We start from the raw sequence: 12,999 nt of genomic DNA, 5'->3' as shown, positions 1-12,999 counted from the left end.
CTCAACCCCAGCAGCACCCCCACCACACCACCCCTCCCTCCAGCAGACACCCTCATGCGTCCCCTAGCTGAGCACTGAGCACGTTTTACCAAGAATGAAAACATCTTCTTAAGGCAGCTTGCAGACAGACATCAACAAACTGGGAAAAGGTAAATACACAATTAAAGTCTGATTTCTCTGCCACCCTCTCCTCCATCTACAGCAGCCCTCCTTGTGCAGGCAGAGTGTGTGCAGAGACTTGGAATATTGGGTTTTATAGTCAGTTTTGGAAACTTGCTGTGAAAGTTATTGGTTGACATTAAGTTTTTCACTGACATTTTGACAAGTCAGAGTCTGACAGTTGTCAATGTTACCAACATTCAAATATATTGCCCACCTCAGTTTTGGCTGCTCTGCAAAGCAAGAAAACGGGTTTGAACCTGTCTTTATTTTTTAATAAAAAGGGAGCTGTAGTTTGTATATTATTTTTCTGTTCTGCTGTTTATTCTAAGATTAAGCATTACAAATGAAGAAACCAGACAGAAACTTTAGTTGAAGTCAACAAAGTTTATGAATTTGAACATATTTGACCCTGGTAGGGCGACACTATTAAGATTAATTCTCTTTTTTAATACCTGTACATTGTATGAATGTTAACTTTATTTTTTTTAACAAATACATATTCAAGGACTTAATGTACCACAATTCTTTTTTGCAATCAGAAAATTCTTTTTTTCCCAATTATTCATAAATTGGTATAAAAATATTTTTAAAATTCTGAAATATTTAACAACATTTTAAACGACATATTGTAGTATCTTTTTGTTGGCTGGACAGTCCAAAAGCGCAAAGATATTAAATGTCTGACATTTTAGCCATACACAAAAACAAATAAATTATTGCTTGTCAACTGATTTAAAACAATAAAACACATATTAAAAAAGTTGTTCATTTATAAAAAAGCAATTCAACAAATGCATGTACAGTATGTGAGTATATAAAGTTTAATAGAAGTTCAATAAAAGTAACCATTAGAGGTCGTCACTTCTACACAATACAAAGAATGTCATAAGTGATAAACACTTTACTGTGGTTGTTGTCATCATCTGAGATATAATAAAAACTTAAATATGATAACAAAATCTTAAATACCTATAATGGCATAGAGTTGTAAAAGGTTAACTAACAGGTGTCAAGATGTTAGAGATAAAATGTCAGTGATTGTGAAAGTAAACGTGAGTAATTTTTGTTTTGAGGAACTCTTAATGATAAAAAATCTAATGCTGAAGGTTTGAAGGCGACTTTGTGTCTGAGTTGTTCCTCAAAAATATTTGACGTGCAGTTCTGCTTGTGATGGATGAATCATCACAGCTCAGATCCTCCAGCGCCGATCCATCACTAACAGTCAATCCTGCATTAATGAGCTCCTTATCAGCATAAACCTACACAGCTCAGATACACAGGCATCTGCTCTCTTAACCTGTACATGGTCCGGTCTGAAAGATATAAGAGGATGTTTGTCTTTGTCTAACAACCAGTGTCGAGCAAAGGTGTGACTCATTGCGCTCCCACCAACAAACGGTGCTGTAGTTTGTACATTATCTATTAAAAATGATCATTTCCAACATTTCAAGTATCTAAAAAGAATCTTCTTATACCACATAATGACAAACCATAGGACTTTTTTTTTTTTGCTTCCACAGTTTTTTGTTTTTTTTGTATCCATGTTCGGCTCCACATACAGTGCCAGGAAACTCTCACCATCATTAGATATAAATAATTTCATGCCTGATGAGTACCCACCCAAAATGTGAAGAGAGACAAAGACAGACAGGCATAGCTAGTGCTGGCGTATGCCATGGATGTGAAGAGATCCTCTTGAGGAGGCGGAGGGATGGAGGGAGGCAGAGGCACATTGAAGCAGATGCAGAGAAATGTGAGAGGGTGTCAGTGAGACTGGTGATGACGCGCTCATGACTGCGGAGAGCTGGCGAGGCCGCGGCCCTGGCTCTGACTCACCTCATCCCCACGGGGCCTCCTGGTTGACGTCACTCAGCGTGCACTGTGGCATTTCTCTGCTTCAACTTCTTTGTGAGCAGCAGCCACACTTGAGCCTTTCTCTCATCTGAGAGACTATGCATTTGTCTATCTATCTATCTATCTATCTATCTATCTGAACACACTGCCAGAGTTCTTTGTGTTATGCAGTTCTTTATCTACCAGTGTCGAGCCATGTGTGACTCATTGCGGTATAAACTCAACAAAGGTAACAGTCTGTACATTATCAATACAATGTCACAATGTTAAGGTATCTCCCGCAAATGTCTTTTTGCTGAACACTTAACAACAAACCTTGCATCCTACTCCCTTTTTCATCATCTACTTTCCTCTGAATGAACAACCAAATCTTTGTCTACACTTAATGGGGATCAGGTGAAAATTAAATCACTAACAAAATAAATTTAAGATACAGCCTGCGGGCAAAACAAGTAAATGAAAACTGCATTTGAATGGTGAACCTAACCCCATGGACTGTGCAGCACATTTATATCCATAATGGTGTGAATAATGGAGCAGCCTTGTTGCGCAGAACCTTCACCTCTTGTATCCACCGCTGCAGAGCAGAACATATTTTACAAACACAAATATGCATGCATAAAAAAGAAACATGCAACTCACAGAGTTCTGGCATGACCTAAAAATGTAATTGCAGATGTGAGGTTCTCTGCTTCAATCCATGTAAACTAAGTAGAATAATCACATAGGTTTCTGCATCAAGTTTGGCGACAGATAAGGCACTTCATTCTCTGTTCTGCTCGCACCTCTCGGATGTATATGAAGTCCTGTTGGCAGGTTAATCACTGAGGTACCAGGTGAAAGGGTAGATAGATAGATAGATAGATACTTTATTGATCCCGAGGGAAATTCAAAGCATCCAGTAGCAGGTTACAAAGTCGTACATGACATGAAACATTTGTTACAAATTAACCACAAAAACGACGCCCCCCTCCCTCCCATACATATATATTAACCAGAAAAAAATATTTAAGAATACCCCTAGATGAATCACATTTTTTAGCAATGTTTAAAAAGAATAAAACTATCAAAAAACAGACATTAAATAACAGTCAGTGCAAACATTAAAGGTGCGATTTACATTTAAATAATTGAGGTTATCATTAAAGTGTCCAACTAGAGGCTGACTCTTGGGAAAGCTGTGCAGATGGGAAATGGAAAAAGGAAGATTTATTCCAAGAGTGCTTTCCCCCTGCCATAACCGTGAGGTGTTGTACAGACGTATGGCCAGGGGGACAAAAGAGTTCTTGAGTCTGTCTGTGGAACAGGATTGTGACAGCAGTCTGCCACTGAACACACTCCTCTGCCTGGTGAAGGTGCTGTGCAGAGGATGGTGGGTGTTGTCCATGATGGAGAGCATTCTGTTCAGGGTCCTTCTCTCTGCCACCGTCCCCAGCACACCACAGCATAGAAGAGGACACTGGCCACCACGGACTGGTAAAACATCTTCAGCAGCTTTTTACAGATGTTGAAGGAAGTACAGACTCTGGCTCTGTCCCTTCCTGCAGATAGCGTCCATGTGTGATGACCAGTCCAGCCTGTCGTCCAACTGCAGCCCCAGGTACCTGTAGGTCTTGAAAACCTCCACGTCGACCCTCGAAGGAAACAGGTTGGGGATGTGGCTTGTTCCTTCGGAAGTCCACCACCATCTCCTTGGTCTTGGAGGTGTTCAGCTGCAGATGGTTTGAACTGCACCACGTCACAAAGTCCCCTACCAGGCTCCTGTACTCCTCCTCCTGTCCTGACACAACCAACTATTTCCTGCATTTCTGGGTAATAATCCAGCAAGTTATTCATGTGGTTTTTACTTCGTTTCTGATGGCCAAAAAGTGGTATGAAACTAGTATTCTCAGGCTAAAGACACAAAGGTTATATTTAAGCTTTATTTTTTAGAGCAATTATGCTTTGGGGCAGCATTTTTAGAAGCCAGGAGGGGTAAGTGAGAGAAAAAAAATGAGCTAATCCATCCCATTGATTGTTTATTGCTTCTCTTGCCTGTTAATGATTTAGGAACAGGAAACATAATTAATTTTGACAACTTAATCTTTTGTTTCTCCAATTTTTTAAATCCCTCAAAAAATTGAATTTGGAAAAATTTGCCAGACAAAAGGCAAATTTCCCTGAATTCCATTCATCTTAATCGAAACGACAGGAAAAAATACTCTTGAAAAAAAATAAAACAAAAAAGTAAAACCTAAATAGGTGGTTGAAAAAAATGCTGTGCCAATGTGATCTTTTTATGTTAAGATCACGTTGCTTGATATTTTAAATGTGGGGAAAAAGCTTGGTTAAAAAAAAAGACAAAGATGGTAATTTGTGCGCGTTTTGTTTTCCTTTACATTTAAGCCATAAGAAACGAATATCCCATGTTCTAAATAGGTCTTAAAGGTCACATATTATGCAAAATACACTTCACACTGTTTTTCTAACACTAATATGTGTCTCTAGCCTGTTTACAAACCATCCAATTATGACAAAAGTCCATCCTCTCCATCTTCTGCCTGCTCCACTTTTCAGAAAATGTGTGCATGTGTTTTCGGGAACTCTGAGACTTATTTAAACTAGTTAAAAATATGAATAATATGTAACCTTTAAAGCATTATTCTTTCACCTGTGTGTGTGTAAAAACAAAAAAACACAGGAGAGAAATAAATTTTATTGATCAGAAGAATTTTTTTATACACTGGCCTCTCAGGGCTTCCGTAGAAGCTAATTTTGTGGTAGATTTTTTTGGAAGTATAACAGGTCTAAAAAAATTACGAGAAGTACGGTACTCAGGAAAAAGAGTTGTCACTACTGCTTAACAAATAATACATTCTCTTTGTCCTTATCTTTTTTTATTCATTGAAGCAAATATTTATTATAATGCTATTTTCTTACGTAAGGAAGTCATTTTCTTCAAGTACTAATAATCTGCTCTCTACCTGGACATGGTTTATGGAAACCACATTTAGGTTCAGTAAATTTATTTTTGTTTGTGGTTCCAACAAAGCATATAAATTCAGACAACTCTAAGCTAAGATCTGTTGGCCTGACTTGTGATCGAGATGAGCAGTGCAATGACCTGTTCTCATCTTTGGCTACCCCAGAAGTCAGCGCCTCAAGCATCACTGACCCAGAGGAGGACTCACCACTTCCTGCACAGCCAGTGGTAGCGAGTGGGTTGGAGAGTGCCGCTATACTTTGGCCTCAGTGTTAAGCACTGGAAGACACACACCCACAGGTTTATTCCTCATGCCCACTAACCATATTTGAGGCAAAATATATACAACATGTAGGCCTTAGAATTTCTTTTTACATTGAGATTCCGCGGCAGTGCCTTGACGAAACTCTGTCATTACGCCTTTGCACATCTACATTCAACCACACAGTGGTGTAATATTGGTGTTCCAGTGTGTGTGTGTGTGTGTGTGTGTGTGTGTGTGTGTGTGTGTGTGTTTGTGTGTGTGTGTGTGTGTGTGAGTGTGTGTGTGTGTGTGTGTGTGTGTGTGTGTGTGTGTGTGTGTGTGTGTGTGTGTGTGTGTATGTGTGAGTGATAATACATAGCATTACAGGGTTACGGAAGCAGAAAACACAAAACAGCAAAACAGCAAGAATAGATTAAGAAAATTCTGACTTCAGCTTTCAACTTTTAGCGTGGCAAAAGGATTTAAAACATAGGACATATGGAAAATGAAGAAAACACATTGCAGAAAAGGGACCTCCTAAACATATGTTGAAATATAAAAGTACAGGTGTCTAACATGCAAGACTGTAAAGGGACCTTTAATATATGTATTTACTCAAAATGTTTGTTTAGAAGAGGATGATGTGTCAGCAGTAGGATGTAAGGGAGTGTTAAGGTGTCTGGGGGAGAGGTGGAGAATGGTGGGTCTGAAAAGGTCATAAACACAAAGGCCATTGGAGAGAGTGAATGGAGACAGGTACACAAGGTCAGACTGAGCAAAAAATCTAAACAACAGAGGCAGCCAACATGACAATTTCTGCAGAAGGTTTGATTTATTTAAAAGATGAGCAGTGGCTTTTTAAACCCAAGATACAGTCAAGCCTCAGGCTAATTCAAATGAATAAAGCACAGCTGTAGCACAGACATAACAACACAGAAGCAGAAATCATTATGTTTCTTATAAACATTCTTACTGGACTGATGATTGTCATGTATGCCATTAAAGATAGTAAAACTTTTAGATGTGAATGTTTAACAGATTTTTTATGCATCCAGCCTCTAATTTAAATATTTAAAATGACATTCCTAGATATCAGTAAACTCGCTTTGATGTTCCCTTCCTGTGAGTGTTGGTTTCAGCAAGTGGATCAACATGATAAAATGTACTTTTAATGTAATTTTTGTTTATTTACTAGACATATATTTTTTTTTAAATGTCTTTAGAGCAGCTGCTGGGGCAGAAATAGGGAATGGATTTTGAAGGATTTCCTTTACAGAACATACGAACAGCATAGTTGCAAAGCCAGAAATCTAACAAAAAGGCTGTCTGATTTTTTTGTTCGGCCCCTTTCACACAAGCCCTGCACTCCTGAAAATGTCCTGGCATTGTGTGTACTACCTTCATGCGAACTGCCAATTCTGTTCTGGGGGCTCTATGCAGACGTTTTCCTGACAGCCCCCTGATAAAATGTCTGCAAGTCTGGGTTAGTTAATGTATGGATGCAGAAGATACTATTCGCCATGATCAAGCAGGTGGGGTGACGATCTTTTGCTTGTTGAGTTAAGTGGAGATTTGCTGCTTCATTCTTTTTACCCTTAATTGTCATACTTCATACATGTTTTTTACTGTTGCATTGTACTTGCGGAAACATCCTGATACATGTTGTGATGTTAACACAAAAACAGGAAGCGTCCTCCTCCTCCTTCAGCACACATAACCAACCCCCCCCCCCCCCCCCCCCCCCAAGCAAACCAAATAGAGTATATTGAGTTGAGAGAGCACATCAGACACGAGTAACCCCCCGCTGTAAGATGCTTGTGTGAAAGGCAAGTTCCTGAAAATATCAGGGCCTGAAATAATCAAGAAAATGTCAGGCGTTAGTGGGCAAAAGAGGCTTTAGTTAACAAAGTCCTTTGTTTGCATTGTCACAGCTAAGTCCACAAGTCAACAGGTCTCACACTGATAACCATAAAGCAAAACCAGGAAGGTATCCTTTTAAGAGTGGAGAAAAGGTGTCCTGTGTTATAGAGTAATTTACACTCACACAAATTCATTTCAACCCCTGGGTGACTTTTCAGTGTGTGACCTCCGTTTCCCTGTCATTGTGGAGAGTAGTGCTTCTGTAAGAGCCAAATGGACGACTGCTGGGAATATTGCAGGCTTGTACCCAGACAGGCAATTTTCCCTACTGTGGGATAATGGCAATAAGTGGGGGGTGGTAAGATTTAGTCATACTGTACACCTACTTGGAGGCTGGTGATTTTATTCTGCTGCCACCATCCAATATATCGCCTCATTGGTGTTGATTACAGGCAGCTCCTAGTTTCTAGGTTTTGCCATCTCACCTCCTACAACCTGATTTAGAGGAAGTTGTTTTTTTCCCCTCCAGTGTAATTTTATCTCTCCCCCACTTATTTTGTTATTTTACCGCCACATAGGACAAATGGCAGTGATTTTCCTGGTACAGCATTCTTCATTTCCTGCTTTGAAATGAAACACATTTTGAAGACACAGCTTGACCGACAGATCATAAAATTTCCATTTTCAAAGGAGACCGTGCGGAAAAAAGAAAGCATGAGGACATTATAGACTCAAGTTTTTAACCTTTTCATGGCCTTTGGATAAAGTTTATGATATGTATTTTAAAAAAAGGTTGTTTAACTATAAGGTATGATATTGATACATTTTTACCTTATCGTACACGTTTAAGTAATCTGTGTTATCCCTCTGAAAAAAACAATTATATACAAACTTTTATTCCCTTGCAGTATCCTCTAATTCTGACTTCTTTGTCTTTCAGGGTTGAAGATATCACATAATGTGAGCTGCATCTGGATTCATAATTTCAACAATTATTCAACAATTCATCTGATCTGAGGCGTTGTATGTACACCTGGTATTACTAAGCAATCCATTTATTACTCTACTTTTAGCAAATTTAGATCCTCATACAAATTAGATGATGCCATCCCCCCCCCCCCCCCCCCCCCCCCCCCCAAAAAAAAAAAAAAAAAAATACATGGCACATGTTTGGACGTCAAGATAGGTGATGTGGGAATGTGGAATACCCTTTAGGGACACCTACCACCTTGGGTTGGGGGTCATATGACTAAGACAGACTCTTGGTAGGCAATTAAGGCAGAGTGTAATTAAGTCCCGCCCACACAGGAAGGAAAATTAATTAATGACTCTCCATAGACTTTGTTTTGTTTTAAGATACCTTCTCATCACTTTCTTTGAAATTAATATTAACCAGAAGTTTGTGTGGTATTATGTGCTGCCAAGAATGTAGCAACTCATAACTACATTTTTAATTTGCGTCAGAGTAAAGTCAACCTTTAAGTAGACAACAGTGAATACAGACTGTAAGACCTGTGGCATCACCAGAAAGACCGTTAACCTGGGGAGCCCGGACACTCTGTAGACTCTGAAAAACTGTTTGTAAAGGCTAAGCTTACAATACCATCACATTAGTGTCAATATGGTAACTTTATTTAGATGGAAAGTTGACGTGTGTCAATGAAAAGCCTTTTAGCATTAATGGATGAACATCTCAGTGACACTTGTAAGAAATAGTAGTTTTAAGAAAAAGTTTTTGCACATCGGCTTCCATTTATTTATTTATTTGTTCTTCTAAATCTATTCATCCCACTATTGTCATCAGTTTTGTGAAGTAGGAACATGGTTGGGGAAGGTACGCGTATTTGTGAATAGGACTCTACAGTCTTGGTTCTCAACCCGGGGTCCGGGCTCCTCTTGAGGGGACACCAAACATCTCAGTGGGGTGCGAGGCACCATTCAGATTTGAACACATTAACTTGATATCATGATAACATATTTCCTGGATAGTTCAGAAATGGGTCTTTTAGTAAGAACATATATGTGTATGCCTATTATGTGGGAATTCTGTCAGTGAAAACAATTCAAATGAATGGTTAAATTGACGGCAATGTATCACTTTTTTTTGTGTGGCTCTTGTGGGGCTCAGCACCATTCGTGGGGAGTCACATCAAGTTTTTAGTGATCAGATCAAACATCAACAGTTTGATCAAATCTGTCTTTAAATCAGAAATTGCAGGGAAGCATTTTTTACTCAGTTATAAATTATGTCTCTCACTCTTTTAATACTTGAGGTTTTGAAATCTTTGGGATAGATTTGAACCTAACTGATAAAGCAGATGTTTGGAAAATCCCCAATAGATGCTTTTTGAGAGCAAATCTTGACTATTATTTAATCTCTTACTATGGCACCAAAGTATCCACATTATGTCTTAGTCATATATTTGGTGCATTTATTACATTTATATAACTCTATGGTGTCCGGGAGTATGGCTGTTGTGTGGCTTGTTATAGAGCTAGACAGAAATAAACAGGTGCAAAATGCAATAGGCTGTTAGAGAAGGTGAGAGAGTGGATGTTGTGTCTCCTTCCACTTGAGATTGTGAAGTAAGTGAGCTGACATCAGGTCACCCTGTACACCCCCTGACACAGCAAGCGGTGCTGACAGGTCAGACATAACGAAGATGCTGTGATCGGCTTAGACTGCAGGATACACTTAACACTCCCGGTTAATTTTTGGCAGCTAAAAGATTATGAATGTGGTTAAACTCTGGAGAGGCTAGGACTTGTAATTAATGATTTCAATGTCATATTTTAATCCCTTGAACTAACTTTCAAATTGATAGTCAGCAAAAAGCAGTCGTAGCCCTTGGCTGTGCACCGGCGCTATTATCCAACATGACTGTCTTCTTGCACAGTTGGATCTTCTTCCCAGGAGACCTGCAAGGCCCTACGTCAATCACAAAAAAAATATTCAAATAACTTTGACCTCAGTGTTTTTCAGTGATGAATCTTTTTATAGCAGGCGGAGCGGCAGAGATGGGCGGGGAACGCAAGAAAGAGGGAGGGAGAAAAGATGTGGACTGAATGAGATCTGGTCCTGTCTGAGAAAAATCTAATGTTCTTCAGTCTGTCAGAGGGGGAGCCACAGCCTGACACATGTTCCTCTCCTCACCTCTATCTGACAGTTACAGAGAAATAAGAAAACACAGACAGGGGTGGACTAATGTTTACAGGTGGTGCATAGTATTTTTTTATTCTTTGCGAGAGGTTTGAAATATTAATTACTTCATGGTTACACCTACATCAAATCTTTCTTTCGATAAAATGTTGATATTATATAGAGCTGCTTTTCAAAATGCAGAAAAGTCAAATATCATTTACTTCATAGAAATAATGATAGAAATGCTGACGTGGTAGTATGAGTATTGGAAGTGGTTAAAGTGGCAGCAATATGTGTTGCTAGCGTGTGTGTGTTGCCATGAATGTCATGTCAATCAGTGCTGTGGGAAAAAACAGCCATTTTATTCATATTGAGAACATCATAGGACCACAGGTGAAATATGCATCTGAACATGTCACTGTTTCTCTTGTAATAATTACACAAAATTACCTGGCAACTGTCTGTTTTATGTTTTTCTGAGAGCACTTCAGGACTCCATAATGTACTTATTTTGTAGTCTGTAGCCCCTTCTTCCTTTGTTTTCTTCTTCTTTGGTTATTTCTATTTATTCATTTTGCCCCCTCTCCTCTGCCCTTCATGAGTCCCTGTGTGAGAGGTGGGTTGCCTAAGTTTTTATCTCTATCCATCCTTTTATTTATCATATTATTTTGTGTATATTTATGTTCTCATCAATGTTTTATTGTCTTTTGCTAGCTGGTGGTCTACTGATTTGTTTTATTTATAACATATATATTGATATATTATTAGTCATGAAACCTAACTCGGCATGCACTGAAAATTAATAATTATCATAGACTGTAAATAATAAGGGTTAGGGTTGCTCTTTATACAGACTAAGGTTTACACGCACATAAAGCTAACATACTTTCTGTACTTTCATTTAGCTAGTGTCATATTTGGAACAGACTGGGGAGTTACATGGAGTTTTTGTCTGTGCTTTTCTTTGCCAGGTATGCTTTGTTATGTATGTAGTAGTTTTATTTAATGCTTTTCTTTGCCAAAGAGAATAAATGTGTTCATTTGAAATAACCCCAGTTTCACAGCATCATTCAAAACTATCACAACACAACACATACACAGAAACCCTAAAGAAGTCTGTAGGAAAATGTCACACATGTCTGCAAAAATTATCATAATTCTTCTGGAACATATATTGAAAGAGTCCAGATTATTTGTCTATAATTATGAAGATCAGAATTTCCCAACCTGTTGTTTTAGGTTTTTCTCTTAAAAATGTAAGTAACCTGCCTACCCTTGTGACCAACAACTACAAATATTTGTTTAAGAGAAAAGGATGCTGAAGCCTCATACTTTGCCCGATTTCAAGAATTTCAATTTATTTCTTCTAAGCTCAGCTGGTAGCCTAAAACTGCTGTGAAGGAAATTCCACCGTGTACATTGATGGGTTAATGAATGCTACATGTTAAGATCTATTTAATAACATCAGATGGCTGAATACATTTTCCTTCCTGTTAGGTTGGTCTAATTTTAATTTGTCTAGGAAAATATGTAAAAAGTTAGAGCTGAGCAGATCAAGGCCATATTCTTTTTTATGAAATGGAATAATTGTAAACGATTCAATAGACGTCAATCAGTATTTTCAGGAAGAAAGTGTATCTCTTACAGAAAAATTTCACAAAAAAATACTGCAGATCAAGTCCAAAAGATTAGAGGCAAAAAATATGGACGTGATCTTTTGAGACATTCAAAAAACATGATTAGAGAGGAACCATTTCTTGTTTGGTCTGCTGTATAAACTGTTTATCTGAAATCACCTCTGTGTTTAGTAACTACCTCAATCAAATACTTGGCCTTCTTCTATCAAAATTGTTTATTGATACAGTTTCTAAATAAAAGTACTACAACAAAATCGTTTTATCTGTGAGTGACTCATCCTCCTCCTCCTCACCTGGTGTTGCCTCCTCTTACTTTAACTTTTTCTCCACAAACTTTTCACTGTGAGATTTAAAGTTGATGACTGAAACTAACATCACACAAGCTCCATCCACCTTTGTTCTTGTGTTGTATGTGTATTCTTACTTATTCGTTCCCAAACACCTTGTGTCGTTAAAAATGTTTTTATTTTTTAAATGTCTGTAAAATTGATGATGACAACAGGTCTTTCTTCAGGCGTAGGGCTTTGATGTCTGACAGATTTTACTAAGACATAGTTAGTATTCGATCTTTGGATAATCATCTGTCATTACAAATAATGATCCTTTTATAATTAACCTGATGATTATTTTCTGAAGAGTTAGAAAATATCAGTAATAAATATAATTTCCATAGTTCAGGTAATCAATCTGGAATTTCCTCCCGGGATAAATAAAGTATTTCTGATTCTCACTAATGTATATGTAGCTCTCTTTATCATTTCATATATATTATCAATTTTCATTATCTTACTTTTCTCTCTTGACTGAAGGAGGTGGCAGAAACTCGCCATCTCATTTTGTGGAGCTAATGCAGAGCAGCTTGTCTGTGTATAAGTGCTTTATATTTGAATGTCAAGTACAGGTCTTGAAAACTGCAGTTAGTTACGATTCTTTACTGCATGCATTTTGGCAATGTCTGGTCCTGAATTTCTGACTGACATCTCAAAGAATTGGGCTGGACATTAAAAGCTTCAAGAAGCGACAGTGTCGTCTGGCATATCAGGGTGAAAGGTTCACATTGGAGTCAACAAAAAAAATAAGAAAAGAGTCATCTGTAGGGCTATATTTGCCTTTAGCTGTACATTAATCCCTGCTGTGA

This window comes from Labrus mixtus, chromosome 1, assembly GCF_963584025.1.
Source record: "Labrus mixtus chromosome 1, fLabMix1.1, whole genome shotgun sequence".
In the NCBI taxonomy this organism is placed as follows: domain Eukaryota; kingdom Metazoa; phylum Chordata; class Actinopteri; order Labriformes; family Labridae; genus Labrus; species Labrus mixtus.
The sequence above is the reverse complement of the archived record's forward strand: the minus strand, read 5'-3'. Positions refer to the sequence as shown.